We start from the raw sequence: 7,597 nt of genomic DNA, 5'->3' as shown, positions 1-7,597 counted from the left end.
GCCTTGCAACAAATTTATCATCGCATTCATCTGATTTTGTAATGATGCGATGGCGCCATTACTCGCATTACTTCTCTGGGCTTTGTTCTTTGATCGCTTTCTTGCCAATCTTCGTGGTTTTTCTAGAGGGTCTTTGAAACAGTTCAAATCATTTTGATAATAATAAGTTTGATCATGGATAGATCACCCAGGTTCGGGTCCATAAGCAGTGACAATCGACTTTTGTTCGGAGGGACACGGAACTATCTTCTCACGAGAGGTTGCAATCAAGAATATTCTTTGCTTCATCATACATTTTGTCCAGCAGACCTCCTGCTGTTGCTGCATTGACAGCTGTTTGCGATGCATAATTGAGTCCATGATAGAAAATCTCCATTTGGAGGCAATCCGAAAATCCATTGTGTGGGCAGTCGCGTACTAGTCTCTTGAATCTCGCCCATGCGTCACTGAGAGATTCATTTTCTTCTTGTTCAAAATTGGTGATCAATTTTCTTCTTCTGGCATTCTCTGTGGGAGGGAAATACTTCTTCATAAACTTCTCCACAACTTGCTCCCATAAAGTTACCTCTCCTGGTTCGGGAGAGTAAGCCCATTTTCTTGCTTTATCACATAGTGAAAATGGAAATAACGTGAGTCAAACCCCTGTTGGAGAAATATTAGGGAACATAAAAGTGTTGCAGATTTCAATGAAGCTTCGTAAATGGGCATACGGATCTTCACCACGCCGTCCTCCGAACTATCGTGTTGTTTGTATCATTTGTAACATTACTGGTTTCATCTCGAACCTTGATCCATCCAATGTTGGTCTCATGATTTCTAGGGAGAAATCATACAAGTTTGGTGACGCATAGTCCCAGATGGGTCTATTACGATCATTTGCCAGGAGGATAGGATTTGCCATGATGTTGTTTTCATTTGCTACTCATTCTTCAGGTTGTTCAGCCATTCTATGAACTCTTCCTTGTCGTTTACGTATGTTTCTCTGTCTTTTGCAAAAATTTCTTTTGATCTCTGGGTCGTATTTGAGCTCAGGATTATATCCTTCGCTCATGCAACGCTTGCCTCTTCCTTCACAAATGGAATGGCAATACAACAAAGGTTGAAAGCTGCAAAGATCAAAGAGGTTTGATGTTAGCGCAGTCTATACTGTAATCCCCAACAATGGCGCCAAAAACTTGATGCATTGATTTATCATGCGATGTAGGGATGTGTGGATGCGATGATCATACAAGTTTTCCTAACAAAGGCTAAGTATAAGCCTCCTTAGGGTCCTGGTAAGTCCAGGGTCGAACGCAGGGATTACTAAATAGATATGCGATGGACTCTTTGATTCTATTGCGATGGTGATAAAGAAGTAGATAGTGATTTAATTTAGATGTTCTAATGCAATGAAATTAAACGCGGAGCAATGAAAAGGTGGTGTTATAGCAAGTATGTGATGAATGGGTTGAGAAGAGATTTAGCTAACATTTCTTAAGATTTTGTACAAGTCATGTGATCATGCTATACACAAATATTAAGCACTACATTTCTCAATGCATAATACCACATTTCCTATTTCTAGGATGCATGCGATGTGTATGGAATGTAGCAGATAGAACTTATTTCTAAGTCTCTACTCTTGCTTATGCGATCTAATCCGACTCTCTCAAGCCTAGATTCTGTCTTTAGACTACTATCTCATGTACTCCAAATGATGAATGACGCATACATAAGACAAGATGATCACATGAAGTGCATAGCTTTAAGTCATGCTAGCTAAGTATTTCTCAACCCATTCACAAATTTAGTTACTCATGCATGGTGTGGAAAGACTGAACATGAATTGAAATGAGGTTTTCATATTTGCAAATAAAGTGTTGAGTACAAAACAATAGATGGAGTGAGAAATATCAAGCCAGGTAAGCAATGTCTTGCTTCCCGTGGCTTTTTACATTGCTCTTATCACTTCAACTCTTTTCCGATTTGTAGAATCTTACTCTCGCAAGGGTTGGACGTCTCTCCTTTGTACTGTTTTCCGACAGTCTCTCGATCTCTCCGAAAATTAATTTCTTTTCAAGAATTCCCTTCCCTCGGCTTCACCTCGCCTCCTCGCGCTCGCTTTTTGGTTTGGCAACATTGGGTATTTATAGATTTCAAGGCGAAGCAGTTCTTCTCACTAATGATTGCATGGATGGGCAGCATTAATTTCCATACTTTGTTGCGCCGTCTGAAAATCACCGAAAGTTCAATGTATTTGGAACTGTATGGTCTTTAATAATCGTCAACTGTATTTCGAAATTAACCGTTATCAGCTTTACGTCCCATCATATTTTATTATGTTGTCGCCTTTATGTAAAGTCTTTACGCAATCATTTTTAAGGTACTTCTTGCGATCGCAAACTCAAATGCGCCATCGCATTGTATCCTTGGATCGCAATTTCAAACGCATCATCGCATTGTACCTACACAGAATAACACAGTTTAATAGATTTTATGCGATGAGCATTAGCGATCGCATTTTATTTTAGTTTGGCGCATTCAATCATAATATTGCCTATTTTACCATCGCTTTCTCCCATTGTTTTAATAATTTGAGCTTTGATAACTTGTATTTCTACTAGTTATCAATTATGCGCATATTTACCACTATACGTACAATTAATTTTGACATGTGAATGATGAGGTACAGATTTTGATTTTTCAAATTTAGATTTAGCCTTTTCATGCTTGCTAACAAAATTCATATTATGAGCACATTTTGATCTAGTATGAAGTTGTTTATGTATAGAATTTGATTTTCCATGAATGCTTCTATCTTTTTCATGCTTTGGCATTAATTTAGATTCAACATTAAGCACATTAAATAAACCATCTTGAGACATATTAGGGGTGGGGCTTTAACAAAAGTAGTACTCTTAGAAGTAGATGAACAATTTTACTTTATATAGCCTAATCTCCTTTTGTTGTTACAAGATTTACCAATGTCATTAATCTTATTCAAATTTTATGTACCAAGTCAATTTCTTGATAGACCTTTTTGCAAGTTCAAGCTCTTTAGTAGCAACAATTCTCTCTTTAAGAATTTGCAAATGATTGTTTTTCTCTTCAACATCATATTCAAGAAATTTAATTATATCAACAAGAGAAAAATTATCTTTTTCTAGAGAAGTATTACTAGTTTTCAACTCATTAATTCTATTCCTCAAGTTAGCAATTTCATTATTTAATTTCAAAGAGAAAAATTCAATTTCCTCATTTTTATCTCTCAAATTATTCACTTCAGTTTTCAAATCACATGACAAAGATTTGAGCTCAGTATTCTCTTTCTTAAGAAACTTGATTCTATCATTCAAGTCATTTTTCTCATCACAACAAATATCAACTTTATTATGCAACACAATATTAGCTCCATTTTTCAAGCTTGCATTTTCAACAATCAAAGCTTTATTCTCAATAATCACTATCTTATGCTTCTTTGATAATTTCAAATATTTAGAGCCAAGCTTATCTAAATCGTGTTGCATATCTTCAAAAGCATCATGTAATTCATCATAAGTTGGGGGGTTTTGAATTACCTCATCTTTGTCATTTTCACCATCGAAATGAGCCATTAAGCACAAGAGAGCTCCATAACATTTTTCCTTTTTCATGTCACGGATTTTGATTGATTTTGAGAATTATAATTTTCCTTCACATTAAATAAATCATTAGTGGTACAAGAAGAATTTTTGTACACTGTACATATTATTAAGGAAGTTCCAAATGTAATATGCATAATCAAAATACAAAATTGTATCACATATTTTTCTATCCAATGCATAATATATGATTTTAATAGCTTTAGCATTAAAAGTAAGCAACTCATTATTCTAGACAAATCATGTTCACAAACATACAAAATGTTAAAATCCATAGTAAGCATAAATGTTGTCATTTTATTTTTTCATACATCATAATTTTTATTGCCATCAAAGTATGGGAGTCTATCAATAGAATTACCATTTAAAGTTGTCATAGCTCTAGCAATTAAATTTTTCAAAATATTAATAATATTTTAAAAATAATGTATGTGGAAGAGTTCATTTCTCTGATACCAATTGTAGGATCAGTATGACAATCTTAAAGGGGGTGAATAAAGAAAATTTAAACTAATGAAAACTTTTTACTAATGTGGACCCAATTAAACAAATTAGTAAACTTTTGTTTATGAAAATAAATTCAATTAAAAGAGATCAATAAATTGGCATAAACAAATTCAAGAACAAACTATAGCAATTAATTCTATGCAATGAAATATATTAATAAAATTAAATATGAGAGGGATAGAGAAATTGGCACCGGAAATTTTATAGTGGTTCAGCACAACCGACCTACATCCACTTTCCAAGCTCCTCTTGAGTGTGTCACTACGAATTTAACTCTTTCCACAGCTTAGAGTCGAACCCCTACAAAGTTCCTTTTACGGGTGCAAGAACAAACTTGATCTTTTCCACGGTTGAAGATCAAACGTTACGAAGCTCTTGTGATGAGTTCAAGAGTAACCATTTACAATAGATTTAGAAATGAAGAAAAAGATGAGAAAAACTCTCTAAAATAGTGGATTTACAAATTGTAGTACACAACAAATCAATCCTCACAATACATAAATATTTCCCTAGAATAAGATGAAAAGAACAAAAATTGAAGCTTAGAGAGAGAATAACAATAGTGGCTTTGAGTTATGGAGGATTGAAAAAGAATGTAAAATTGTTGTTCAATTTTGGAGAAGATAGAGAGTTTAAAAAAGAGAGGAAAATTGATGAAAATCACATTTAATTTGGGTCATTAGAACTTGGAAACGAAAAAATCAATGGTGGAGATTTTTCCTTTTTGAATCAACTAGCCGTTAGACCAAACAAAAATAATATTATTTTGTTCTTTTTAAATTCATTTTATTTTTTAAAACCCAACAAAAAGAAAAAATCCACCATGTGTCCAAAACTAGTCTATAGAAACAAACATAAAATAATATTAAATTTATTTTCCTTTTAAAATCATTTTCTTTTTTAAATCAATCCAAAATCTCAAAAGTTCACCATGTGTCCTTCCTCTCATGCTCCAAGTGGCACTTTTCAGTTGATCCACTTTGCTGAGAAAATTTATGCCACGTCATCCGCTCGAGATTTTTCTATTAAGCTTGTTTAAGTCATATTTTCTACATTTGAACTCTGATTTGAGTGATTCAAATTGTGTTGGAATTGTTGTTCTAAGTTCTACACAATGGACACTTCAGATCACTCAAATTGTTAATAAATAAAAGTAAGTTTATTATCATCAAAATATTAATTAATTAATTAATTAATTTGAGATTAAGGTCTAAAAAACCAACACAACTATCTTAGTTTACTCTAGAACGGTCGACAGTTCAAGGCATCAAGTCCACCGATTAGCTAAGTAAACTCGACTGATGTTCATTAGGGAAAGTTCAAAGTGTTTAGTACTTATCTCGATACAGATTCTTCATTGAAAAATACCAAACTTTTTCTTTTTTCTTTTATCTTAAATTGTCAACTTACAATATATAGGGGAGAATTATTAGAAAAATGGTATCTGACCTTCCGTGTAGAGTTGCATTATTTTATGAATGAATATATCTTTTTGAAAATAACCAACTTGAAGAAGAGACATGACTATTTGAATGGCCACGAATAGTCTATAAACTTCTCTTCTTCAAATTGCTTTGAACAACTTTTTCATAAGCATTTTTCTCATATAAAAATTTTCTCCCGTATTATAAATTTGTGTAAGTTCGGTTTATTTTCACAAAGTGTAGTTTGTTAGATCTTGTGAACAGAGTGCTACTTCCATAAGAAAGTTAATCTGTTCTATCTTGGAAGACAATTACTCATGAAACTCAGACACTAGACTGAGTAAAATTGTCTTAAGAAAACAACGTGAAGTTGTTGGGCTTAGATTCTTTTCGGTATATCAGATTCTATATTTTCTGATTTTTGGTGATCTTACTATCCATACAACACATTATTTATATTTACACACCAATTACTCTAGGCCTAAAGCCTAACAATCTTACAATCATACTCGAATCGATCCTTGAATAAAAAATACAAACTCTAGTCACTCATCATGATGATGTGACCAAAATTCTCCATGAGTTCCGTTGTTGCAAAAAAAAAAAAAGAAAAAAAAAAGAAAATAGTGAGAAAAACAAAGAAAAACTTTGTAAAAGTGCCAAACAACAAAACCATTATCATACATCACCGAATTGGCCTAGTAAGAAAGAAATGAGCTTCCATCCGATTATTTAGAATAGAACAACCGGTTGCTGGATTTCCAGCCAACCTTGAGCTTATATATAAGGTGGTTGTTTTTATTCATAGATATTATTCATATTTACAATTTTATGGAACATTATCTCCATATCGTTCGCATCTAGTGGTATTAGAGCACCTTATGTCAAAGGCATTGTCTTTTTGATATCTCATATGTGAGATTAGATTTACAGACTTCCTCTTAGGGTTAGCAATAAGACGGGGTGGGGCTGGGGATGCACTCTCCATTCCCATCCCCGTGGAGATTTTTAGTCCTTGTCCCTGTTCCATTGATCGTTCTGAAGAGTCGGGATCGGGGAATTCCCATTCAGGGATCAGGTCCCCGTAGGAAAAAATTCCCCGTCTTCTATTTTTAAAATTTTTTTTATTTAAAATTAATTATATTTTTTATTTATATTGAAATTGTAAATATTTAAGNGAAATTGTAAATATTTAAGATAACAAGTCAGTATTATTATTGTTTTATTTACTTAAATTAATAGTAAAGAAACATTTTATATTTCTTTATTTTAAATTTAATAAAAAGTTAAAGTTAATTAAATTATGAAATAAAATAAAAAAAAGTAAAAAATAAAATAAAAAATAAAAGAAACTGTAGCTTTAAAAAAAAACATATATATATAAATATATATTAAAATTAATAAAAAAAAAAATTCGGAGCGATGTTGGGGTCGGTGATGGGGTGATATGAACCACTCAGACATCAAATTATTATTTATACTTTATTTGATAATTTTGATTTAATTTAGTATTTTTCAATTTTATCCTTCTTATGACATTTAAGTATGGGTAATTTAGTCTTTTTATGTTGCATTAGGACTTTTATTGGGAAGATATTTAAGTTTTGCTATTAGGTTGTTTTAAGGAGATTACAATTAACTGAGTTTTAGTCTGTGCTTTGTTTTTAAGGTTAGCCAAGAGCGTCTTGGATTTGCAATTCATTTGAGTTGCATGTCAAGAACATTCAAGTGGATTGATCTTGAGTATTCGAATATTAGGTTAAGGAACTTATTCTTTATTTCAAGATATTTGATCTTAAGGCAATCTGTGTCTAATCCAATCCTTACGGTTGAAATCATATTGATTTGAGGGTTTTAGTGGTTGAGAATCAGGGTTCTCAACCAAAAGGTTTCTAATTCCAATTCACTAGGAATTTCATATCATTTGGTATCAGAGCCTAGGCGTTGTAGATCGGATATATCTGTGAGTATTATCTAATTGGATAAAAATGGAGAAATTTTCTTCAAACTGGGGATGTCTATTTGAAGACGTCTGATCAATCAATC

The 7,597-nt window shown here is 32.6% G+C and overlaps 1 non-coding gene across 1 annotated transcript; it reads left to right on the top strand.

Moving 5' to 3' along the window:
* The first annotated feature begins 392 nt into the window (after positions 1 to 392).
* On the top strand, positions 393 to 499 carry LOC120076946. Its single transcript, XR_005481691.1, has one exon. It is a non-coding gene; the product is annotated as a small nucleolar RNA R71 (small nucleolar RNA).
* Positions 500 to 7,597: the final 7,098 nt, after the last annotated feature.

Source organism: Benincasa hispida, chromosome 4 (genome assembly GCF_009727055.1).
Source record: "Benincasa hispida cultivar B227 chromosome 4, ASM972705v1, whole genome shotgun sequence".
Taxonomy (NCBI): Eukaryota; Viridiplantae; Streptophyta; class Magnoliopsida; order Cucurbitales; family Cucurbitaceae; genus Benincasa; species Benincasa hispida.
This window is presented reverse-complemented; position numbering and strand designations above follow the sequence as displayed.